The sequence below is a fragment of the Bufo bufo genome, chromosome 2, assembly GCF_905171765.1.
Source record: "Bufo bufo chromosome 2, aBufBuf1.1, whole genome shotgun sequence".
Lineage (NCBI taxonomy): Eukaryota > Metazoa > Chordata > Amphibia > Anura > Bufonidae > Bufo > Bufo bufo.
Genome location: NC_053390.1, coordinates 475,777,813 through 475,805,634, shown reverse-complemented (window position 1 = coordinate 475,805,634; position 27,822 = coordinate 475,777,813). Strand labels below are relative to the sequence as shown.

The window sequence follows — 27,822 nt, the reverse complement described above, 5'->3', positions numbered from 1 at the left end:
CCCTGGCGTGGCAGTTCTTCAGACAATGTGTTGACGACAAGACACGAGTGGTTTGGACGCTGTGCAATCAGAGCCTGAAGCGAGGAATAAATGTTCTCAACCTGAGCACAACCTGCAAGACCAGGCATCTAAGTGCAAAGCATGATCTGCAGTGGAGTAGACACCTCAAAAACCAAGAAAGGTCTCCTGCTCCTCCTGCTTCCTCTTCTGCTGCAGTCTCGGCCTCTTCATCCACCTCTGGAGTGACAGTGGAACCTGCCACCCTGCAAACAGAGGATCTGCCAGCGACACCACCACCTGGGTCACCAAGCATCTCCACAATGTCCCACGGAAGCGTTCAGCTCTCCATCTCCCAAACACTGGAGCGGAAGAGGAAGTACCCCCCTTTGAAATGCTGTCATTCCATCTGATGGAGACATAGAGTTCTAAAAGCCTTATGGCGGTGGCTGTTGTTATGTTAAGGAAATTATCCAGCTTTTCTGAAAGTGGATATAAAATTCATAAGATGTTTTCATTTTCTCTGTATACGTGATACAATGTGGTGACATTTGGAAAAGAACAAGCATAAGCTAAAAAACCTATAGAAGTGAACTGTGTGTGTTAAGAGAAGATAAGATTTGTACGTACTACTAACCAAAAATATGCATCTCTTGCTAAGACACCTAAACTCATTAGTTAACACATTTTTGCTAAAGTGAAACTGGTAAAATACTAACCAATCAATAGATGGATTCAAAAGCCATTATTGAAATGTCTGTAAACCAATCATGTTTTACTTTGAGGGGTTACACCCTTTGAACTGTGTATAAATAAAGGGTGCAGGAAACTTTCATGTTGGGATCCTGACAAGGTTTTGAACTATACTCAGACTTCTGTCATTTTCCTCCGTCGACGTCATTCACCTGAACATGAGGCAACGATCATCACATGGCTGACCCTTGGCCTGCCACAACACTGTCCCACAGTACGTCATGCCCAGCCGCCACTACTTTTTCAGGCGAGCCATCCCTTCCCTGCACAGCCAAGTGGGGGACAAAATCAGGTGTGCACTTCGCAACGCCATCTGTGGCAAGGTCCACAGGTGGTGCAGAAATTCCTTAAAAATTACCCCGATATGTCAGAGCTTCTGCAGAAAGTGCTGGCCGTCTGTGCGTGCTTTTAGCGTTCTCACCCTGCTGCTGCTCGCCTGTCAGCGCTGCAACGTAACTTCGGCCTTCCCGCTCACCGCCTCATATGCGACATGCCCACAAGGTGGAACGCCACCTTGCACATGCTGGCCAGACTGTGCGAGCAGCAGCAGGCGATAGTGGAGTTTCAGCTGCAGCACCACTTCACCACCAATGACTGGGACTCCATGCGGGTACTGTGTGCCTTGTTGCGCTGGCCAGTGGCGATAACGTAATTCTCAGCCTTACTATGCCACTTCTATGCCTCCTTGAAAAAACACTTCTGGCGATGATGGAAGAGGATGTGGCACAGGAGAAGAAGGAAGGATCATTTCATAGGGTTTCTGGTCAGTCATTCACAAGTGGCTCCGAGGGTGGGTTCCTGCACCCACAAACGCCAGGTACACAATTGTCCAGCCAGGCACAGTACTGGAGAATGATGAGGTGGAGGATGAGGAGATGGAGGAGGAGGAACCGTGTTCACAGCGAGTGGTACCCAAACCAGCTCATGGCCTTCACTGGTGTGTGGCTGGAGGGATACAGAGGACAGAGACGATACACCTCCCACAGAGGACAGCTTTTCGCTGCCTTCGCTGCCTCTGGGCAGCCTGGCACACATGAGCGATTACATGCTGCAGTGTCTCTGCAACGACCGCCGAGTTGCCCACATTCTAACTTGTGCTGATTACTGGGCGGCCATGCTGCTGGATCCCCACTACAAGGACAACGTATCGTCCTTAATTCAGTCACTGGAGCGTGATTGTAAGATGCGCGAGTACAAGCGCACGCTGGTAGACGCGCTGCTGGTGGCATTCTCACCTGACAGCGGGGGCACAGTGGAAGCACAAGGCGAAGGCAGAGGAGGAAGAAGAGGTCGCCAACGCAGCTGGGGCACCACCAGCACCTCAGAAGGCAGGGTTAGCATGGCCGAAATGTGGAAATGCTTTGTCAGCACGCTACAACAACCAGCACCATCAGCTGATATGGAACATCTTAGCAGGAGGCAGCATTTCACCAACATGGTGGAGCAGTATGTGTGCACACGCCTACACGTACTGAATGACGGATCTTCCCCCTTCAACTTCTGGGTCTCCAAATTGGGCACATGGCCTGAGCTTGACCTTTACGCCCTGGGGGTGCTGGCCTGCCCTGCAGCCAGTGTATTGTCTGAACGCGTGTTTAGCACGGCAGGGAGCATTATCCCAGACAAGCGCAGCCACTTATCCACAGCCAATGTGGACAAGCTCAAGTTAATTAAAATGAACCAGGCATGGATCCCACAGGACTTGTCCGTACCTTGTGCAGAATAGACATGTATACCGGCCTTACCCAGCCATTGTTATACTACAGCGTCCTGCGGGCGGCCGGGTTATTCCTCCTGGACGCATCGAGACGCGAGATTTCCTGTGAACGCGCGCTCACAGGAGCGCACGTTCACAGGATCGCAAGGTAAACGAGTTGATCTACAGCCTGCCAGTGGCGATCATTCGCTGGCAGGCTGTAGATGCGATTTTTTTAACATCAGAAAGGTATATTAGATGCTGTTTTGTTAACAGCATCTAATATACCTGCTACCTGGTCCTCTGGTGGTCCCTTTTGCTTGGATCGACCACCAGAGGACACAGGCAGCTCTGTAAGTAGCACCAAGCACCACACTACACTACACCCCCCCCTGTCACTTATTAACCCCTTATTAACCCCTGATCACCCCATATAGACTCCCTGATCACCCCCCTGTCATTGATAACCCCCCTGTAAGGCTCCATTCAGACGTCCGTATGTGTTTTGCGGATCCGCGGATCCACGGATCCGCAAAACACGGACACCGGCAATGTGCTTTCCGCATTTTGCAGATCCGCACATTGCCAGAACTATATAGAAAATGCCTTTTCTTGTCCACAATTGCGGACAAGAATAGGACATGTTCTATATTTTTGGGGACCCGGAAGTGCAGATCCGCAATTTCGGATCCGAGCGGGACAAAGTCTGTCCCCATAGAAATGAATGGGTCCGCAATTACGTTCCGCAAAATGCGGAACAGAATTGCGGACGTGTGAATGGGGCCTAAGGGTCCCTTATCACCGCCAGTTAGTTAGCCACTTGTTAGGTAGTTAGCGCCCACCGCACCGCAGTCACTGATTAGTCGCTGATTAGCGTCATCACAGTCGCTAATCAGCGCTAGTACTTTATAGTATCTGTAAGTGATCAAGACTGATCGCAATCAGATCTATATCAGTACATTAGGGTCACCTTAGGCTCTACAAAAAACGCAGTGTTTGCCCCATCAGGCCTGAACTTGTGTGCACACTTGCGTTCAGTCCGCCCCACCGCAGTGACAGAAATGTTATTTTTTTCTGATCACTGCAAAAACACAGTAAAATCGCTGCGGCGCTATAAAGATCACTTTTGAGCTTTTTGGATCTTTATTAGCGATCACAGCTTTTTTTTTTTTTTTGCACATTTTTTGGCAGAGATTTTTTCATCCACATTGATCGATGCGAATGAAGAAATCTGTGCCGTTCATTTTTTCTTTCAGCCCAGAGGCTGAACGGAAAAAAAAAATCTGTTCAGCCTCTGGCTAAAAATTACCCGTATGCTCAATATAAGGCCTCATGCACACGACTGTGCTGTTTTTTTGCGGTCTGCAAACCGCGGATGCGCAAAAAACGGAAGGTGCCCTGTGTTTACTTCCGCAATTTGCGGAACGGAACGGTCGCCGGCAATATAAATGCCTATTCTTGTCCGCAAAGCGCGGACAAGAATAGGACATGTTATTTTTTTTAGCGGGGACGCGGAACGGAGCCACGGATGCGGACAGCACACGGAGTGCTGTCCGCATCTTTTGCGGCACCATTGAAATGAATGGGTCCGCATCCGAGCCGCCAAAACAGCGGCTCAGATGCAGACCCAAACAACGGTCGTGTGCATGAGGCCTAAGGAGAATAGCAGAAACTCCTAATGCTGGCCATACATGTAACGAATGCGGAGACCCTCAAATGCCAGGGCAGTACAAACACCCCACAAATGACCCCATTTTGGAAAGAAGACACCCCAAGGTATTCGCTGAGGGGCATGAAAGATTGAACTTTTTGTCACAAAGGGAGACTTTGTGAGAAAAAACTAAAAAAATATCTATTTCCACTAACTTGTGCCAAAAAAAAAAATCTTCTATGAACTCGCCATACCCCTCATGGAATACCTTGGGGTGTCTTCTTTCCAAAATGGGGTCCCATGTGGGGTATTTATACTGCCCTGGCATTTTAGGGGCCCTAAAGCGTGAGAAGAAGTCTGGAATCCAAATGCCTAAAAATGCCCTCCTAAAAGGTACTCGTTGAACTTTCGGCCCCTTTGCGCATCTTGGCTGCAAAAAAGTGTCACACATGTGGTATCGCCGTACTCAAGAGAAGTAGGGCAATGTGTTTTGAGGTGTCTTTTTACATATACCCATGCTGGGTGAGAGAAATATCTCTGTAAATTGACAACTTTGTATAAAAAAATTGGAAAAGTTGTCATTTACATAGATATTTCTCTCACCCAGCATGGGTATATGTAAAAATACACCCCAAAACACATTGCCCTACTTCTCCTGAGTACGGCGATACCACATGTGTGACACTTTTTTGCAGCCTAGGTGCGCAAAGGTGCCCACATTCCAAAGAGCACCTTTAGGATTTCACAGGTCATTTTTTACACATTTTGATTTCAAACTACTTACCACACATTAGGGCCCCTAGAATGCCAGGGCAGTATAACTACCCCACAAGTGACCCTTGTACTTTTAGGATTTCACAGGGCATTTTTTACGCATTTGGATTCCAAACTATTTCTCACGCTTTAGGGCCCCTAAAATACCAGGGCAGTATAAATACCCCACTAGTGACCCCATTTTGGAAAGAAGACACCCCAAGGTATTTCGTGAGGGGCATGGCGAGTTCATGTAAAATTTTATTTTTTGTCACAAGTTAGTGGAATATGAGACTTTGTAAGAGAAAAAAAATAAAAAACATTTTCCGCTAACTTGTGGCAAAAAAAAAAATTCTAGGAACTCACCATGCCCCTCACGGAATACCTTGGGGTGTCTTCTTTCCAAAATGGGGTCACTTGTGGGTTATTTATACTGCCCTGGTATTTTAGGGGCCCTAAGTCGGGAGTGGGTAATTGCCGTGCGCCCTCTCCTTTACTTGGAAGCTTCGGCTTCAATAATTTGTCCCACATTTCCGCTCAATCACAATTAATTTCATACATTGACCTCCCTTGGATATGGTCTCCTTTTCTCCCACTCCCTCTCCGGCGTGGCACCCTGATTCGCCGCTAACTATTATCACCATGGTAGGAACAGAAAATAACATCGAAAGTTGATAAAGCAGATATCCAATTGGATCATGGACATCACAGAGACGTGCGACATGGTGGAGCAGTATGTGTGCACACACCTACACGTACTAACTCATGGGTCTGCCACCTTCCAACTTCTGGGTCCCCAAATTGGGCACATGGCCTGAGCTTGCCCTTTACGCCTTGGAGGTGCTTGCCTGCCCTGCAGCAAGTGTATTGTCTGAAGGTTAGTTTAGCATGGCTGGGGGGGGTTATCACAGGTTATATTTCCCAATGTTTTGGGGTGTACCCTAATAAAAAAAAATAAAAAAAATGATAACCAAAAACCAGTGTTGGCTACCTCCTCCTCCTCCACTGCCGCTTCCACCTACACCGCCACATCCACCACCTCCTCAACATCCTACTCCATATGGACCTCGTCCTCCTAGATCAAGATTATTAATTAATAAAATTATTAGATTATTATTGTTATTTTAAGTCATATCCCTATCTACATTTGTTTGCAGAGCACTTGCCATGCTCTTAACCACATTTTGATGGCATTTGCAGCCCTCTAGCCCTTTCCATGACTTTTTTAGAGCCATTTTAGTGCTCCAAAGTTCGGATCCCCATTGACTTCAGTGGGGTTTGGGGTCAAGTTTGGGTCCCGAACTCGAACTTTCTTGTGAAGTTTAGCTGAACCCGTCGAACCCGAACATCCAGGTGTCCGCTCAACTTTATTAAGCACCACCCTGTCTTCCACAATGTCCAGTTTCAGTAGCCAAAAGTCTGGTCAACAGAATCCTCACCCTGATCCTCCTTCCTCCCACTATGGAGAGTCTTGGCAAACAAGTGACCCACACTTGGATATTCCGAGGAGCTCTTTTCAGCACCATTCCTTGATTTGGCCCTCTAGTACAGGTCGCTTGAAGAGGAACATGAGGAGATCTTGTGCTCTGAGTCCCAAACACTTGAGCATCCACAGTCACAAGAAGATGACTGTGGGGAACGGCAATTAGTGTTTCACGAGGTGGATGATGATGATGGGACACAGTTGTCAATAACTGAGGTTGCTGTTAGGTCAACAAGTCGGGAAGATAACCAGAGTGAGAAAGTGTAAGAGGAGATGGTGGACGATGAAGTCACTGAGCCAACCTGGGAAGGTGGCAAGCCGAGTGAGGACAGCAATACAGAGGGGGAGGGATCCACAGAACCGCAACAGGCTGGAAGAGGCAGTGGGGTGGCAAAAGAGAGAAGGTGGCCACACCAAACAGGTCCACAACTGTTCCCCGGAGCACCCCCTTGCGTCAATCTCCCAAGGAGTAGGTGTTCCGCAGTCTGGCGCTTTTTTGAGGATAGTGCGGACTATAAAAGAATTGTCATTTGCAACCTGTGCCGTACCAAAATGAGCAGGGGCGTGAATACTAGCAACCTCACCATCACCAGCATGATCCGTCACATGGCATTAAAGCACCCCAATAGGTGGGCCGAACGCCTGGGTCCACAATCAGTGTATGTGGGTCACACCACTGCCTCCTCTTCCCCTGTGTTATGTGCTGGCCAATCCCCTGTCCAAGACGCAGGCCCGGATTCCTCCCGCCATGCACCTGGACCTTCGCAAGCACCATCAGCTAGCACATTAACTTCTGTGTCCCAGCACAGCGTACAGATGTCTATACCCCAGGCCTTTGAACGAAAGCGTAAATACCCAGCCACCCACCCACAGGCCATAGCACTAAATGCGCACCTTTCCAAATTGATGGCCCTGGAAATGTTGCCATTTAGGCTTGTGGACACTGAGGCTTTCCGCAGCCTGATTGTGGTTGCCATCACGCTTTATTCTGTCCCCAGCCGCCAATATTTCTCACGGTGTGCAGTCCCAGCCTTACAGCAGCATGTGTCCCATAACATCACCCGTGCCCTGACCAACGCAGTTATTGGGAAGGTCCACTTAACGACACATGGACAAGTGCTTTTGGCCAGGGACGCTACATTTTCCTGGGTGAACGTTGTGGAGGCAGGGAGCGAGTCATAAACTAGGATGGCACAGGTGCTACCGAAGCCAATGATTGCGGGCCCTACTTCCATCAGGGTTTCCGCCACCACCTACATTAGTGGTTGCAACCCCCCCCCCCTTCTCCACTTCCACCTCTGAATTATCATCTTGCAGCACCAGTCAGATAAGTCAGGAGGAAATGTAGAGCAGGGGAGAGTAGCCAAGGAGCCCACCATGAAATCACCATGAAGGGTGAGAACTTCGATGATGATTGTGTGTTGGATAGGACCTGTGACCCAGATTGGGGTTCTGAGGAGGAGGCAACATCAGAGGATAGCATTGTCCTGTGCAAGTTGTGCAAAAATAAAAAAAAAGCTGTAGGTAGCTAAATACAAAAATAGACACCACAGCTCTTTTGAATCACATTAAGGGGCATCATCCCATTCTGTGGCAAAGTTGGCAGCCAGCTACCGGAACAAGAGTTTACTCCTTCTTCCAATCTTCCTTGCAGCAGCCAGGCCACATCCAAGGGCAGTACGGTGTCTTTCACATTGTTGTCCTCACTTTCTGCCTCATATGTGTCAAGTCAAGAGTTGGCATGGGGTGTTGATCAGCCTAGGCGACAGTACCTACACAGAGGAACAGCTGCTTAAGAACATCAAGCACCAAACATCCCGCTGGCTGTCACCTCACCAACCTCAACTGGGCAAGGTGGTCAGCGACAATGGCGACAACATTGTGGCCACCCTAAACATGTGGAAAATAAGACATGCTCCCTGCATAGTTCATGTCATTAACCTAGTTGTGCACACTTTGAAAAACTACACTGGCTTGCACAAGGTGCTAGTTAGAGATGAGTGAATCGAAGCTGGCAAAGTGGAATTCGATCCAAATTTCAGGAAACATTTCGCGCTTCGTGGTAATGAATCGCATTTTTCCTAAAATGGCTGCTACACGTGTGAGGACTGAGGACATGGGGCAAGAAATTCTAGGAAGGCGGGATCACAGATTGACATGCCTGCATGCAGCCAATCAGCAGCCAGCCAGTATTGTAAGAAAAATATATACGTATTTCACTTCTGCAGTTAATTCTGGTGAAAGCGTATAGGGGCGTATTTCAGTAAAAAAAGAAAAATATATATGCACTGTTATAGTTATTTCTGGTGAAAGCGTATAGTGGTGTATTTCAATAAAAAAATATAAAAAAATATGCACTGCACTGTTGTAGTTATTTCTGGTGAAAGCATATAGTAGCCTATTTCAGTCCAACAAGAAAAATATATTTTTAGTTCACTTCTGCAGTTATTTCTGATGCAAACTTATAGTGTATTTCAGTAAAAAAAAAAATTAAATATATATGCACTGCACTGTTGCAGTTATTTCTGGTCAAAGCGTATACGATCGTGTTTCAGTACAATAAGAAAAATATATTCACAGTGCATTTCTGCAGTTAATTCTGGTGAAAGCGCATAGTGGCCTATTTCAGTTTAACAAGAAAAATATATTCTCAGTTCACTTCTGCCGTTATTTCTGGTGAAAGCGTATAGGAGTGTATTTCAGTAAAAAAAGAAAAATATATACGCACTGCATTGTTGCAGTTTTTTCTGGTCAAAGCATTTAGTGGCCTATTTCAGTACAAAAAGAAAGTATATATATATGCGTCAAGGAGGGCTGAGCCATGTGCCCTGCATGGCACACGTGTTCAATCTGCTTGTCAAGCGGTTCCTGAAGTCTTCCACCCATCTGCAAGACATCCTACAAATTGGCAGGAAACTTTTCATGCACTTCAGCCACTCATACATCCTCTATGAGCTGCAGCGACAGAATGGCGATTGAGGATGGGGAAACCCTCAGCCGTGCTATATTCTGAAGATGTCCGGTCGCTACTCGGCCAGGACGACAGAATTAGGGAGCAGGTCACCTCCTATTGCGTTCCTAACACTGACCCTGTCTCCTAGCCGTATGAGCCGACCCCGATGGTAGGAGGGCTCATACTCTGGAACCTAATAGTCCCTAGAAGCCCTCAGGCTGGCCCTGAACTAGGAGGAGGGTAAGACTACCTATTCCTCCTAGGCACGGAGGAACAGGAGTCTCACTGGCCAAGCAGCAGGGAGAAGGGGAACAAGAACAGACCTATGAATATGACAGGTGAACCAAACAGTTCCACACTAACCTGCCACAGCCTTGCTGACTGGAACCCGTGCTCAGAAATGCTGTCCACACAAACATTAGACAAACAGCACACACATAAGAACACAGAGGAACCAGGACATCCATAGCTGCAATAAAAACCAAAAGTACGGCATACATATTAGGACATCGTCAGACATCATCCACAACTCCATCCTCCGTCAGGCAAAACTCCCTCCTACCTCAGACTTTAGACATAACTCCGTCCTCCCTCATCCAAAACTCCATCAGACCTCAGACAAAACTCCGTCCTCCCTCATCCAAAACTCCGTCCTCCCTCAGACATCAGCCAAAACTCCATCAGACCTCAGACATCATCCAAAACTCCGTCGTCCCTCATCCAAAACTCCGTCGTCCCTCATCCAAAACTCCGTCGTCCCTCATCCAAAACTCCGTCGTCCCTCATCCAAAACTCCGTCGTCCCTCATCCAAAACTCCGTCGTCCCTCATCCAAAACTCTGTCGTCCCTCATCCAAAACTCTGTCGTCCCTCAGCCAAAACCCCGTCAGACATCAGCAAAAACTCCATCAGAAGTCAGCCAAAACTCCGTCAGACATCAGCCAAAACTCCGTCAGACATCAGCCAAAACTCCGTCCTCCGTCAGGCAAAACTCCCTCCTACCTCAGACTTTAGACATAACTCCGTCCTCCCTCATCCAAAACTCCATCAGACCTCAGACAAAACTCTGTCCTCCCTCATCCAAAACTCCGTCCTCCTTCATCCAAAACTCCGTCCTCCCTCAGACATCAGCCAAAACTCCATCAGACCTCAGACATCATCCAAAACTCTGTCGTCCCTCATCCAAAACTCTGTCGTCCCTCATCCAAAACTCCGTCGTCCCTCATCCAAAACTCCGTCGTCCCTCATCCAAAACTCCGTCGTCCCTCAGCCAAAACTCCGTCGTCCGTCATCCAAAACACCGTCGTCCCTCATCCAAAACTCCGTCGTCCCTCATCCAAAACTCCGTCAGACATTAGCCAAAACTCCGTCAGACATCAGCCAAAACTCCGTCCTCCCTAACTCAAAATATGCCCTACTACACACACTCTTCACCTGACAGAGCTGCTAGCTGCTGGAGAGGCAAAGGACCTGTGATGATGTCATGACCATGTGATGAGTCACGTGTGTGAGAGGGGTCAGATGTGCACAGCAGCTGGTAGAGTGTACAGAACTGTAGCCATCAAATAGAGCTCTGTACTAGAGATGTGTGTGTAACCTGCATGTAGCAGTGTTGTGTACTGTGTAGCAGAGCTGTATGTGTAACCTGCATTTAGCAGAGCGGTGTACTGTGTAGCAGAGCTGTATGTGTAACCTGCATGTAGCAGAGCTGTGTACTGTGTAGCAGAGCTGTATGTGTAACCTGCATGTAGCAGAGCTGTGTATTGTGTAGCAGAGCTGTATGTGTAACCTGCATGTAACAGAGCTGTGTACTGTGTAGCAGAGCTGTATGTGTAACCTGCATGTAGCAGAGCTGTATGTGTAACCTGCATGTAGCAGAGCTGTGTACTGTGTAGCAGAGCTGTATGTGTAACCTGCATGTAGCAGAGCTGTGTACTGTGTAGCAGAGCTGTATGTGTAACCTGCATGTAGCAGTACTGTGTACTGTGTAGCAGAGCTGTATGTGTAACCTGCATGTAGCAGAGCTGTGTACTGTGTAGCAGGGCTGTATGTGTAACCTGCATGTAGCAGAGCTGTATGTGTAACATGCATCTAGCAGAGCTGTATGTGTAACCTGCATGTAGCAGATCTGTATGTGTAACCTGCATGTAGCAGAGCTATGTACTGTGAAGCAGAGCTGTATGTTTAACCTGCATGTAGCAGAGCTGTATGTGTAACCTGCATGTAGCAGTGCTGTGTACTGTGTATTAGAGCTGTATGCGTAACCTGCATGTAGCAGAGCTGTATGTGTAACCTGCATGTAGCAGAGCTGTGTACTGTGTAGCAGAGCTGTATGTGTAACCTGCATGTAGCAGAGCTGTATGTGTAACCTGCATGTAGCAGAGTTGTGTACTGTGTAGCAGAGCTGTATGTGTAACCTGCATGTAGCAGAGATGTGTACTGTGTAGCAGAGCTGTATGTGTAACCTGCATGTAGCAGTGCTGTGTACTGTGTAGCAGTGCTGTATGTCTAACCTGCATGTAGCAGAGCTGTATGTGTAACCTGCATGTAGCAGTGCTGTATGTGTAACCTGCATGTAGCAGAGTTGTGTACTGTGTAGCAGAGCTGTATGTGTAACCTGCATGTAGCAGAGCTGTATGTGTAACCTGCATGTAGCAGAGTTGTGTACAGTGTAGCAGAGCTGTATGTGTAACCTGCATGTAGCAGAGATGTGTACTGTGTAGCAGAGCTGTATGTGTAACCTGCATGTAGCAGTTCTGTGTACTGTGTAGCAGAGCTGTATGTGTAACCTGCATGTAGCAGAGCTGTATACTGTGTAGGAGAGCTGTATGTGTAACCTGCATGTAGCAGGGCTGTATGTGTAACCTGCATGTAGCAGAGCTGGGTACTGTGTAGCAGAGCTGTATGTGTAACCTGCATGTAGCAGAGCTGTATGTGTAACCTGCATGTAGCAGTGCTGTGTACTGTGTAGCAGAGCTGTATGTGTAACCTGCATGTAGCAGAGCTGTATGTGGACCCTGCATGTAGCAGAGCTGTGTACTGTGTAGCAGAGCTGTATGTGTAACCTGCATGTAGCAGAGATATATGTGTACCCTGCATGTAGCAGAACTGTGTACTGTGTAGCAGAGCTGTATGTGTAACCTGCATGTAGTAGTGCTGTGTACTGTGTAGCAGAGCTGTATGTGTAACCTGCATGTAGCAGCGCTGTGTACTGTTTAGCAGAGCTGTATGTGTAACCTGCATGTAGCAGTGCTGTGTACTGTGTAGCAGAGCTGTATGTGTAACCTGCATGTAGCAGGGCTGTATGTGTAGCCTGCATGTAGCAGAGCTGTATGTGTAACCTGCATGTAGCAGAGCTGTGTACTGTGTAGCAGAGCTGTATGTGTACAACCTGCATGTAGCAGAGCTGTGTACTGTGTATATAGAGCAGTGTGTCTAACCGCATGTAGCAGGGCTGTGTACTGTGTTACAGAGATGTGTGTGTTACCTGGGAACTATAAAAAAGTGGAGCTGTGTACTGTGTAGCAGATCTGTATGTGTAACCTGCATGTAGCAGAGATGTGTACTGTGTAGCAGAGCTGTATGTGTAACCTGCATGTAGCAGTGCTGTGTACTGTGTAGCAGAGCTGTATGTGTAACCTGCATGTAGCAGAGCTGTATGTGTAACCTGCATGTAGCAATGCTGTGTACTGTGTATTAGAGCTCTATGCGTAACCTGCATGTAGAAGAGCTGTATGTGTAACCTGCATGTAGCAGAGCTGTATGTGTAACCTGCATGTAGCAGAGCTGTATGTGTAACCTGCATGTAGCAGAGTTGTGTACTGTGTAGCAGAGCTGTATGTGTAACCTGCATGTAGCAGAGATGTGTACTGTGTAGCAGAGCTGTATGTGTAACCTGCATGTAGCAGTTCTGTGTACTGTGTAGCAGAGCTGTATGTGTAACCTGCATGTAGCAGAGCTGTATACTGTGTAGGAGAGCTGTATGTGTAACCTGCATGTAGCAGGGCTGTATGTGTAACCTGCATGTAGCAGAGCTGGGTACTGTGTAGCAGAGCTGTATGTGTAACCTGCATGTAGCAGAGCTGTATGTGTAACCTGCATGTAGCAGAGCTGTGTACTATGTAGCAGAGCTGTATGTGTAACCTGCATGTAGCAGAGCTGTATGTGTAACCTGCATGTAGCAGAGCTGTGTACTGTGTAGCAGAGCTGTATGTGTAACCTGCATGTAGCAGAGCTGTATGTGTAACCTGCATGTAGCAGAGCTGTGTACTGTGTAGCAGAGCTGTATGTGTATAACCTGCATGTAGCAGAGCTGTGTACTGTGTATATAGAGCAGTGTGTCTAACCGCATGTAGCAGGGCTGTGTACTGTGTTACAGAGATGTGTGTGTTACCTGGGAACTATAAAAAAGTGTAAAAAAAAAAAAACATAAAAATTCAGATCACCCCCCTTTTCCCAAAATGAAAATAAAAAAACTAAAAAAATACACATCATGGGTTTCGCAACGTGTAAAAACACCCATTGTATAAAAATATATTCCCCATAAGGCAATCAGCAAAACAGAAAAAAAAAAAGAGTCCAAATGTCCGATTCGCCATTTTTGGTCGCTTCATTTGCTACAAAAATTTAAATAACAAGTGATCAAAAAGTCTTAAACACCCCAGAATGATATCAGTGAAAAGTTCAGATTGCCCCGCAAAAAATGAGCCCCCACCCAGCTCCGTACACATAATTACAAAAAAGTTATAGGGCTCAAAATATGGCGACCAAAAATAAAATTTTTATTTTATTTTTTTATCCCTATTAACCGCCTCCGGACCGCCTAACGCAGGATCGCGTTCCGGAGGCGGCAGCCCTGCGCAGAGTCACGCATATATGCGTCATCTCGCGAGACGCAAGATTTCCCTGTGAACGCGCGAACACAGGATCGGAAGGTAAGCGAGTGGATCTCCAGCCTGCCAGCGGCGATCGTTCGCTGGCAGGCTGGAGATGTGATTTTTTTTTAACCCCTAACAGGTATATTAGACGCTGTTTTGATAACAGCGTCTAATATACCTGCTACTTGGTCCTCTGGTGGTCCCTTTTGTTTGGATCGACCACCAGAGGACACAGGTAGCTCAGTAAAGTAGCACCAAACACCACTACACTACACTACACCCCCCCGTCACTTATTAACCCCTTATGAACCCCTGATCACCCCTGATCACCCCATATAGACTCCCTGATCACCCCCCTGTCATTGATCACCCCCCTGTCATTGATCACCCCCCTGTAAGGCTCTATTCAGATGTCCGTATGATTTTTACGGATCCACTGATAGATGGATCGGATCCGCAAAACGCATACGGACGTCTGAATGGAGCCTTACAGGGGAGTGATCAATGACGGGGGTACCCCATATAGACTCCCTGATCACCCCCCTGTCATTGATCACCCCCCTGTCATTGATCACCCCCCTGTAAGGCTGCATTCAGATGTCAGTATGATTTTTACGGATCCACTGATACATGGATCGGATCCGCAAAACACGTACGGACATCTAAATGGAGCCTTACAGGGAAGTGATCACCCCATATAGACTCCCTGATCACCCCCCTGTCATTGATCACCCCGCTGTCATTGATCACCCCCCTGTAAGGCTGCATTCAGATGTCCATATGATTTTTACGGATCCACTGATACATGGATCGGATCCGCAAAACACATACGGACATCTGAATGGAGCCTTACAGGGGGGTGATCACCCCATATAGACTCCCTGATCACCCCCCTGTCATTGATCACCCCCCTGTCATTGATCACCCCCCTGTAAGGCTGCATTCAGATGTCCGTATGATTTTTACGGATCCACTGATACATGGATCGGATCCACAAAACACATACGGACATCTGAATGGAGCCTTACAGGGGGGTGATCACCCCATATAGACTCCCTGATCACCCCCCTGTCATTGATCACCCCCCTGTCATTGATCACCCCCTGTCATTGATCACCCCCCTGTAAGGCTGCATTCAGATGTCCGTATGATTTTTACGGATCCACTGATACATGGATCGGATCCGCAAAACACATACGGACATCTGAATGGAGCCTTACAGGGGGGTGATCACCCCATATAGACTCCCTGATCACCCCCCTGTCATTGATCACCCCCCTGTAAGGCTTCATTCAGATGTCCGTATAATTTTTACGGATCCACTGATACATGGATCGGATCCGCAAAACCCATACGGACATCTGAATGGAGCCTTATAGGGGGGTGATCAATGACAGGGGGGTGATCACCCCATATAGACTCCCTGATCACCCCCCTGTCATTGATCACCCCCCTGTCATTGATCATCCCCCTGTCATTGATCACCATTCAGACATTTTTTTGGCCCAAGTTAGCGGAAATATTTTTTTTTTTTCTTACAAAGTCTCATATTCCACTAACTTGTGTCAAAAAATAAAATCTCACATGAACTCACCATACCCCTCACGGAATCCAAATGCGTAAAATTTTTTAGACATTTATATTCCAGACTTCTTCTCACGCTTTAGGGCCCCTAGAATACCAGGGCAGTATAAATACCCCACATGTGACCCCATTTCGGAAAGAAGACACCCCAAGGCATTCCGTGAGGGGCATATTGAGTCCATGAAAGATTGAAATTTTTGTCCCAAGTTAGCGGAAAGGGAGACTTTGTGAGGAAAAAAAATATATCAATTTCCGCTAACTTGTGCCAAAAAAAAAAAATTCTATGAACTCGCCATGCCCCTCATTGAATACCTTGGGGTGTCTTCTTTCCAAAATGGGGTCACATGTGGGGTATTTATACTGCCCTGGCATTTTAGGGGCCCTAAAGCGTGAGAAGAAGTCTGGGATCCAAATGTCTAAAAATGCCCTCATAAAATGAATGTGGGCCCCTTTGCGCATCTAGGTTGCAAAAAAGTGTCACACATGTGGTATCGCCGTACTCAGGAGAAGTTGGGCAATGTGTTTTGGGGTGTCATTTTACATATACCCATGCTGGGTGAGATAAATATCTTGGTCAAATGCCAACTTTGTATAAAAAATGGGAAAAGTTGTCTTTTGCCGAGATATTTCTCTCACCCAGCATGAGTATATGTAAAAAGACACCCCAAAACACATTGCCCAACTTCTCCTGAATACGGCGATACCACATGTGTGACACTTTTTTGCAGCCTAGGTGGGCAAAGGGGCCCACATTCCAAAGAGCACCTTTAGGATTTCACAGGTCATTTACCTACTTACCACACATTAGGGCCCCTGGAAAATGCCAGGGCAGTATAACTACCCCACAAGTGACCCCATTTTGGAAAGAAGACACCCCAAGGTATTCCGTGAGGGGCATGGCGAGTTCCTAGAATTTTATATTTTTTGTCACAAGTTAGCGGAATATTATGATTTTTTATTTTTTTTTCCTTACAAAGTCTCATATTCCACTAACTTGTGACAAAAAATAAAAACTTCCATGAACTCACTATGCCCATCACGAAATACATTAGGGTGTCTTCTTTCCAAAATGGGGTCACTTGTGGGGTAGTTATACTGCCCTGGCATTTTAGGGGCCGAATGCGTGAGAAGTGGTTTGAAATCAAAATCTGTAAAAAATGGCCGGTGAAATCCGAAAGGTGCTCTTTGGAATGTGGGCCCCTTTGCCCACCTAGGCTGCAAAAAAGTGTCACACATCTGGTATCCCCGTACTCAGGAGAAGTTGGGCAATGTGTTTTGGGGTGTCTTTTTACATATACCCATGCTGGGTGAGAGAAATATCTTGGCAAAATACAACTTTTCCCATTTTTTTATACAAAGTTGGCATTTGACCGAGATATTTATCTCACCCAGCATGGGTATATGTAAAATGACACCCCAAAACACATTGCCCAACTTCTCCTGAGTACGGAGATACCACATGTGTGACACTTTTTTGCAGCCTAGGTGGGCAAAGGGGCCCACATTCCAAAGAGCACCTTTCGGATTTCCCCGGCCATTTTTTACAGATTTTGATTTCAAACTACTTACCACACATTTGGGCCCCTAGAATGCCAGGGCAGTATAACTTCCCCACAAGTAACCCCATTTTGGAAAGAAGACACCCCAAGGTATTCGCTGATGGGCATAGTGAGTTCATAGAAGTTTTTATTTTTTGTCACAAGTTAGTGGAATATGAGACTTTGTAAGAAAAAAAAAAAATCATCATTTTCCGCTGACTTGTGACAAAAAATAAAAAATTCTATGAACTCACTATGCCCATCAGCGAATACCTTAGGGTGTCTACTTTCCGAAATGGGGTCATTTGTGGGGTGTTTGTACTGTCTGTCCATTGTAGAACCTCAGGAGAAACATGACAGGTGCTCAGAAAGTCAGAGCTGCTTCAAAAATCGGAAATTCACATTTTTGTAGCATAGTTTGTAAACGCTATAACTTTTACCCAAACCATTTTTTTTTTTTACCCAAACATTTTTTTTTTATCAAAGACATGTAGAACAATAAATTTAGAGAAAAATTTATATATGGATGTCATTTTTTTGGCAAAATTTTATAACTGAAAGTGAAAAATGTGATTTTTTTGCAAAAAAATCGTTAACTTTCGATTAATAACAAAAAAAGTTAAAATGTCAGCAGCAATGAAATACCACCAAATGAAAGCTCTATTAGTGAGAAGAAAAGGAGGTAAAATTCATTTGGGTGGTAAGTTGCATGACCGAGCAATAAATGGTGAAATTAGGGTAGGTGAGAAGTGTAAAAAGTGGCCTGGTCATTAAGGGTGTTTAAGCTATAGGGGCTGAGGTGGTTAAAACACGAGAAAAACTGAACATATAAGGTATCGCCGGATTCGATCTGACCTGTAGAATAAAAGTAACCAGTCAGTTTTATTGCACATCGAATGTCGTAAATAAAAATCCCTTAAAACTGTGGTGGAATTGCTTTTTTTCTTTCAACAGGAAGAATGGGCAGTTTTACCATCTGAGAAAATAAAGAGCCTCATCCACAACTACCACAAAAGACTTCAAGCTGTCATTGATGTTAAAGGGGGCAATACATGGTATTAAGAACTGGGGTGTGCAAACTTCTGATCAGGGTCATTTGGGGAGTTTGTGTTGTGATTATGATTTATAAAGAGTAAACACAGTTGTTTGACATAAATGGCTTCAGCCGACCACTAACCATGAGCGAGACAAAAGTGTCCGTGTTATCATATTCTCTGCACAAGGGGTATTCTCATCTTAATGATCACTGTTAAATCTGTTAATGATTTGACAGTGATCATTTTTCTAAATACATTTTATTACCCAATTCCCACCCTTTTTTAGAAAATAAGTCACCTCTTACCTGATGTTGTCTTTGGTCTCCCCTGGTTACGGCCACCTCTCCTGTCGAATCCCGCCTGGCCGCGCTTGCGCAGAAGACTGAAGATTCTCTCCCGGCCGGGCCGCGCAATGTCCTGAACGCGCATGCTGCTGCGCATGCGCCATGATGGCTTCTTCCTGGCCAGTATAGTACGCCGACTCTGTGCTATACAGGCCAGTAATAAGTCACCATGGCACATGCGCAGCGGCGTGCGCGTTCAGGACATTGAGCGGCCCGGCCGGGAGAAAATCTTCAGTCTTCTTGCGCAAGCGCGGCCCGGCCAGGAGAAGGATCCAGGAAGTGAACGTCGCGCTCAAGGAAGGTAAGTATGAAAAGGAAAGATGAGAATACCCCTTTAAGAAATCATAAATTCTGCAAGGGTATGTAAACTTATCAGCACAACTGTAAGTAGCTGTGTGATATAAATCTGTGGAATATGGGAAGCATAAGAGGATGTGCACCATAAATCCCATCTTTGTAAGGCCTCTTGCACATGGCCGCTGTGTGCCTGTGGTTGTATTGTGGACCACATACGGCAGTTCCGCAATACACAGGGCACCAGCCGTGTGCATCCCGCATCCGTGATGTCGACCCATTCACTTGAATTGAAGGAAACATGGATCGGATCCCCATAGAAGCACTACAGAGTGCTTCCGTGGTGTTTCTGGCCGTGCCTCCGCACAGCAAAAAAGTAGAACATGCTCACGGACCCATTCAAGTCGAATGGGTCTGGATCTGTCCCGGCCGCTGCATGCACGTTGCCTGTGCATTGGGGACTGCAAATTGCTGTCCCCAATGCACGGAATGGACCAACAACGTTTATGTGCAAGAGGCCTAACACTTGTGATCTAGTTTTGTGTGAAGCGGCATATATGCATTCATGTTGCATGTATTTATTAATTAGGGCTACCAATTCTGAGTAACTCGGAGTGACAGGAGATTTCCAGAATCTGATTTATTTTTTTTGTCGCCATATTTTGACCCCTATAACTTTTTTGTAATTATGTGTATGGAGCTGGGTGGGGCTAATTTTTTGCAGGGCAATCTGAACTTTTCACTGATACCATTCTGGGGTGTTTAATACTTTTTGATCACTCTTTATAAAAAAAATTGTAGCAAATGAAGCGACCAAAAACGGCGAATCGGACTCTTTTTTTTTTCTGTTTTGCTGTTTGCCGTATGGGGAATATATTTTTATACAATGGGTGTTTTTACACATTGCGACACCCATGATGTGTATTTTTTCAGTTCTTTTATTTTCATTTTGGGAAAAGGGGGGTGATCAGATTATTATTTTTTTTACACTTTTTTATAGTTCCCAGGTTACACACACATCTCTGTAACACAGTACACAGCTCTGCTACATGCAGGTTACACACACATGTCTGTAACACAGTACACATCTCTGCTACACAGTACACAGCACTGCTACCTGCAAGTTACACATACAGCTCTGATACACAGTACACAGCTCAGCTACATAAAGGTTACATATACAGCTCTGCTACACAGTACACAGCACTGCTACATGCAGGTTACACATACAGCTCTGCTACATGCAGGTTACACATACAGCTCTTCTACACAGTACACAGCTCTGCTACATGCAGGTTACACATACAGCTCTGCTACACAGTACACAGCACTGCTACATGCAGGTTACACATACAGCTCTGCTACACAGTACACAGCAGTGCTACATGCAGGTTACACATACAGCTCTGCTACACAGTACATAGCACTGCTACATGCAAGTTACACATACAGCTCTGCTACACAGTACACAGCTCTGCTACATGCAGGTTACACATACAGCTCTGCTACATGCAGGTTACACATACAGCTCTGCTACACAGTACACAGCTCTGCTACATGCAGGTTACACATACAGCTCTGCTATACAGTACACAGCTCTGCTACATGCAGGTTACACATACAGCTCTGCTACACAGTACACAGCACTGCTACATGCAGGTTACACATACAGCTCTGCTACACAGTACACAGCTCTGCTACATGCAGGTTACACATACAGCTCTGCTACATGCAAGTTACACATACAGCTCTGCTACACAGTACACAGCTCTGCTACATGCAGGTTACACATACAGCTCTGCTACACAGTACACAGCTCTGCTACATGCAAGTTACACATATAGCCCTGCTACACAGTACACAGAACTGCTACATGCAGGTTACAAATACAGCTCTGCTACACAGTACACAGCTCTGCTACATGCAGGTTACACATACAGCTCTGCTACACAGTACACAGCACTGCTACATGCAGGTTACACATACAGCTCTGCTAAACAGTACACAGCAATGCTACCTGCAAGTTACACATACAGCTCTGCTACACAGTACACAGCACTGCTACATGCAGGTTACATATACAGCTCTGCTACACAGTACACAGCACTGCTACATGCAGGTTACACATACAGCTCTGCTACATGCAGGTTACACATACAGCTCTTCTACACAGTACACAGCTCTGCTACATGCAGGTTACACATACAGCTCTGCTACACAGTACACAGCACTGCTACATGCAGGTTACACATACAGCTCTGCTACACAGTACACAGCAGTGCTACATGCAGGTTACACATACAGCTCTGCTACACAGTACATAGCACTGCTACATGCAGATTACACATACAGCTCTGCTACACAGTACACAGCTCTGCTACATGCAGGTTACACATACAGCTCTGCTACATGCAGGTTACACATACAGCTCTGCTACACAGTACACAGCTCTGCTACATGCAGGTTACACATACAGCTCTGCTACATGCAGGTTACACATACAGCTCTGCTACACAGTACAAAGCTCTGCTACATGCAGGTAACACATACAGCTCTGCTACACAGTACACAGCTCTACTACATGCAGGTTACACATACAGCTCTTCTACACAGTACACAGCTATGCTACATGCAGGTTACACATACAGCTCTGCTACACAGTACACAGCACTGCTACATGCAGGTTACACATACAGCTCTGCTACACAGTACACAGCTCTGCTACATGCAGGTTACACATACAGCCCTGCTACATGCAGGTTATACAGCTCTGCTACACAGTACACAGCTCTGCTATATGCAGGTTACACATACAGCTCTGCTACACAGAACACAGCTCTGCTACATGCAGGTTACACATACAGCTCTGCTACACAGTACACAGCACTGCTACATGCAGGTTACACATACAGCTCTGCTACACAGTACACAGCTCTGCTACATGCAGGTTACACATACAGCTCTGCTACATGCAGGTTACACATACAGCTCTGCTACACAGTACACAGCTCTGCTACATGCAGGTTACACATACAGCTCTGCTACATGCAGGTTACACATACAGCTCTGCTACACAGTACACAGCTCTGCTACATGCAGGTAACACATACAGCTCTGCTACACAGTACACAGCTCTGCTACATGCAAGTTACACATATAGCTCTGCTACACATTGCACAGCACTGCTACATGCAGGTTACACATACAGCTCTGCTACACAGTACACAACACTGTAACATGCAGGTTACACACACATCTCTAGTACAGAGCTCTATTTGATGGCTACAGTTCTGTACACTCTACCAGCTGCTGTGCCTGACCCCTCCCACACACGTGACTCATCACATGGTCATGACATCATCACAGGTCCTTTGCCTCTCCAGCAGCTAGCAGCTCTGTCAGGTGAAGAGTGTGTGTAGTAGGGCATATTTTGAGTTAGGGAGGACGGAGTTTTGGCTGATGTCTGACGGAGTTTTGGCTGATGTCTGACGGAGTTTTGGCTGATGTCTGACGGAGTTTTTGCTGATGTCTGACGGAGTTTTGGCTGAGGGACGACGGAGTTTTGGCTGATGTCTGACGGAGTTTTGGCTGATGTCTGACGGAGTTTTGGCTGAGGGACGACGGAGTTTTGGCTGATGGACGACGGAGTTTTGGCTGAGGGACGACTGAGTTTTGGATGAGGGACGACGGAGTTTTGGATGAGGGACGACAGAGTTTTGGATGAGGTCTGATGGAGTTTTGGCTGATGTCTGAGGTCTGATGGAGTTTTGGCTGATGTCTGAGGTCTGATGGAGTTTTGGCTGATGTCTGAGGGAGGACGGAGTTTTGGCTGATGTCTGAGGGAGGACGGAGTTTTGGATGAGGGAGGACGGAGTTTTGTCTGAGGTCTGATGGAGTTTTGGATGAGGGAGGACGGAGTTTTGTCTAAAGTCTGAGGTTGGAGGGAGTTTTGCCTGACGGAGGATGGAGTTGTAGATGATGTCTGACGATGTCCTAATATGTATGCCGTACAAAAGCATAGGACATCTACTAAACATCAGGGATTTGGATTTATGACCGGAAAGGTGGCCTTTACTGGAAGGATGGTAACAGGATACCAGGAGGACGACTCCAGCAACATGCCTGGAGTACCCCTCAAGCTTCTGCCATCCAGCAGGAAGCTAAATAACCTAAGCGGCCACACCCACACACACACTAGGAAAGGAGCTTAACCCTTCCATCACCAAACCAGCTAAGTGTCCCTTAAAGGGGACGTGTACAGACATCAAACTCCCTTTCACCAAACATAAAAAGTGAACACTAAAACCACACGTTGCCAGAGGCAACCGCATGCCGTGACAGTGAGCGCCTAGCAACCGCTCAGGTCGCTCCACTGCCAACAACCTTATGTTGCCAGCGGCAACCACACGTGAGGCAAGATACAGAGCCTACACCTGTGGAAGACAACATAAGACAAACCGCTGACAACAGCATGCGAACCAAGGAGTCACGACCACAACCATGGTCGTGACAATGGCATCCCCCAATATAGGCTGACATGCGACGTTTCCACACGTTGGAATTCCACACTCCATATGTTGGACAAACTAAACAAACAGAGAAAGGCCATCAACGATTTCTTGATGATGCAAATGAATAGGAGTACTCCCTGTGTAACTTCGATGTGAGCCAGTGACACCTCATGCATGACACCTGTCGTTTTCTCAGGCCCTTTGACAATGCCACATTATTTGTCAGTTGCCAGGACTACGGGCTGAATGATGTCAATCCATTACTTAATGTCCTGGAACAGATGCTGGTAACAATGGTAACAATGGCTGGTCAGGGGACTGGAGACATGGCGCATAGATCTCATGGCCACATGAGCCCGGTGGGGGCTGAACTGGAAGAGGAGGAGGAGTGGGAGGGGGACAGGCAATGTGTAGCCAAATGCGTGGTTTTTCTACTCAGGTGACAGGAGAGGAGGAGCAGGAGCAGCCAGAGGAGCTCCAGGGCGATGAGGAAGACGAGACATAGGACCCAGACACACCGTGGCAGTATGCAGTAGAGATGGAGGCAGGGAGTACCTCCGAGTCACTTGCGCAAATGGCCCGATCCATGCGCACTTGCTTGCGTAGAGACAGTCGCATTGCCACCAGCAGTCGCATGAGTCTACAGAGTAGATTTCGCTGATGAGTAGATTTCTTCCCCCGCATATAGTGAAGAAACTACTCACCAGCAGCAGCAGGTAGATCTGGAGTAGGACCTGAACCAGCAGGTGGTGGCATACTTGGACAACACCCTGCCAACCCACATTGAAGATCTGCTGGACAACTGGGCAGCAAAACTGGATTTGTGGCCGCAACTAGCAGAGTTTGCCCACAGAAAAGCTGTCCTTCTTAGCTAATAGAGTGGCATCAGAGCGGGTGTTTAGTGCAGCGGGGGCCATAGTTACCCTGAGGAGAACTCGCCTGTCCACCCAAAATGTGGAGAGAATGACCTTTGTGAAAATGAATCAGACGTGGATCAGCCAGGATTTCCAACCACCAATTCATCCATGGTGCCACACCAACACTTTGATAAAAGAGACCGGTTTCTTCTGACTACCTGCCCCAGCTACTACTCTGATGCTGCTGCCCACCTGATGCCACACATCTGATGCCAAGTGCTACTTCTTTCAGCCACCTTCATCAGCAGGTACTGGTATTGCCACCCACCACCCCACTCTGTAACCGGGTCGCTTTGTGGTCTCCTGATTCAGCTGCTGCTGCCATTTCCACGCTATGTCACCTTGACACTGGAGTATCCTCCTGCTGCTGCTGCCTTTTCCACACTATGTCATCTTGCCACACTATGGTATCCTCCTGCTGCTGCCATATCCACACTAAGTCACCTTGCCACTCTTTGGTATCCTCCTGCTACTGCTGCCATCTCTACACAGTGTGGCACTGTGGTATTCTCCTGCTGCTGATGCCATCTCCACGCTATGTTACCTTGCCACTCTGTGGTATACTCTTGCTGCTTCCATATTCACACTATGTCGCCTTGCCATTTTGTGGTATCCTCCTGCTGCTGCTGCCATCTCCACACTATGTCACCTTGCCACTCTGAGGTATCCTCATGCTGCCGCTGCCATCTCCGCATTACCGTATGTCTCATTGCCACTCTGTGGTATACTCCTGATGCTGCCATATTCATACTATGTCGCCTTGCCACTCTGTGGTATCCTCTTGCTGCTGCTGCCATTTCCATACTATGTCACATTGCCACTCTGTGGTATCCTCCTGCTACTGCCATATTCACACTATGTCACCTTGCCACTCTGTGGTATCCCCCCATAGTAATAGTGCTCCTCATAGTCCCACCAATAGTAATTCCCTTCCAGAATGCCCTCACTAGTAACACTACCCCAACCGTGATAATGCTCCTCAAGAATGCCCCCATTTTTAGAAGAGCCCTCCCATATTAATAATACCCTCACAGAGTCCCCAGTAGAAATAAGGCCCCCTATTGTTCCCCCAGTGGTAATAAAGCTCCCTACAGACCCCTCAGTAGTAATAAGGCCCCCATAGTGCTCTTAGTAGAAAAAAGGCGGATCTATAAGACCCTCCTATAGAGCCCCCAGTAGTAATAAGACCGCCTATAATGTCCCCTGGATCTGCAGTGCCCCCTGCAGTTATAATCCTCCCTCCACCATACAGTCCCATGTAAATAACATCACCTCCTCCCCAGCCGCCTCCAACGCACAATCCCATGTAAACATCACCCCCTAAGGCTACTTTGACACTTGCGCTCGTGCGGATCTGTCCTGTACTTGTACTTACAAAGTCTCATATTCCACTAACTTGTGTCAAAAAATAAAATCTCACATGAACTCACCATACCCCTCATGGAATCCAAATGCGTAAAATTTTTTAGACATTTATATTCCAGACTTCTTCTCACGCTTTAGGGCCCCTAAAATGCCAGGGCAGTATAAATACCCCACATGTGACCCCATTTCGGAAAGAAGACACCCCAAGGTATTCCGTGAGGGGCATATTGAGTCCATGAAAGATTGAAATTTTTGTCCCAAGTTAGCGGAAAGGGAGACTTTGTGAGAAAAAAATATAAAAATCAATTTCCGCTAACTTGTGGCAAAAAAAAATAATTCTATGAACTCGCCATGCCCCTCATTGAATACCTTAGGGTGTCTTCTTTCCAAAATGGGGTCACATGTGGGGTATTTATACTGCCCTGGCATTTTAGGGGCCCTAAAGCGTGAGAAGAAGTCTGGGATCCAAATGTCTAAAAATGCCCTCCTAAAAGGAATGTGGGCCCCTTTGCGCATCTAGGCTGCAAAAAATTGTCCCCTATTTTTTTACCATATTTTTATAACTTTATTTGGGGAAAATGACATTTTTGTTTATTTTTACTTGAAACTTTAAATTTTTTGGGGGGAAAACTCACAGGCTCAACACCGGAAGGCAGCCATCGGGTCCACCGTACAGCTGCATGGGGACCCGATGGCACCGCCACACGCCACCGCAAACCGCTGGTAAAGCCGCAAACCGCAGATCTGAATTGACCTGCAGTTTTGCGGCGATCGCCGACACGGGGGGGTTACAGGACCCCCCGCGCATTTAGCCGAGGTGCCTGCTCAATTATTTGAGCAGGCACCGGGTTCCGATCACCGCCTGCCGGGCAGAGGTGATCATAAATACACAGGACGTACCTGTACGCCCTGTGTCCTTAAGTACCAGGACATCAGGGCATACCGGTACGCCCTGTGTCCTGAAGAGGTTAAAGAGGTCACAAGTAGGCCCAGGGTAAGGTCAGTTAAATTTAAAAAACTAAGAATAAAAAAATAAAAAAAATAAAAAGTGGCTGACATCCTTATGTAGGGTAGATCTAGTTCTAAACAGATAATGTCATTTGTGAGGAGATTTGTTTGGTTGTCTTTACAACATAATCTTCACTTCATTTGCACACGTATTAGTGGGCAGTGTTATGTCGCAGCGGATGCTCTATTCCAGCTTAATCTTCAACTCTCTTTTCAGGCTTTCCGGGCACAGATCGTTTGTCGAAGCCAACTCCTCATCATTGCCAGTTGCTGATGGATTAGGGGCACATCTCGGTGTAGCCTGAAGCCTTATGGTTAAATCATTGTTCACTAATATCCTTAGGACATATAAGACGTCTTGCACTTGTTTAGTAATTAAGCATACCTACCCGTCTGCGGCACAAGGGCCTATAACTTACCTACTCGCATTTGTGGCCTTTTGCCACTCTCATCTACATTTGGCCCATAGCACTATTAAACTGTACCTCGCTGGTATTCAACATTATTGGTATTGCTAGTATTCTGATCAACCGTCTCTGTTCTCAGCCCATCCCGTTAAGGTGTTATTGAAGGGTATTCAGAAGGAGTCTGTTAACCACTTCACATCTGGGCCATTTGCCCCCTTCCTGACCAGGCCTAATTTTGCAAATCTGACATATCTCACTTTATGTGGTAATAACTTTGGAACGCTTTTACTTATCCAAGCCATTCAGAGATTGTTTTCTCGTGACACATTGTACTTCATGCTAGTCATAAATTTGAGTCAATATATTTCACCTTTATATATGAAAAAATCCCAAATTTACCAAAAAAATTAAAAATGAGCAATTTCAAAAATTTCAATTTCTCTGCTTTTAAAACAGAAAGTGATACCTCATAAAATATTTATTACTTAACATTCCCCATATGTCTACTTTATGTTGGCATTATTTTGGAAATGTCATTTAATTTTTTTAGGACGTTAGAAGGTTTAGAAGTTTAGAAGCAATTCTTAGAATTTTTAAGAAAATTGCCAAAACTCACTTTTTAACCACCTCAGCTCCCCTAGCTTAAACACCCTTA

The 27,822-nt window shown here is 46.4% G+C and overlaps 1 protein-coding gene and 1 long non-coding RNA gene across 2 annotated transcripts in view; one reads left to right on the top strand and one right to left on the bottom strand.

Annotated features, from left to right (window-relative positions):
• The window catches only part of SMIM24 (small integral membrane protein 24), a 225,183-nt gene that overhangs the window by 114,990 nt on the left and 82,371 nt on the right, over positions 1–27,822 (bottom strand). The gene's annotated exons all lie outside the window — the stretch shown is intronic.
• On the top strand, positions 492–8,657 carry LOC120989564. Its single transcript, XR_005776279.1, has 3 exons — positions 492–623; positions 1,889–1,894; positions 8,647–8,657. It is a non-coding gene; the product is annotated as an uncharacterized LOC120989564 (long non-coding RNA).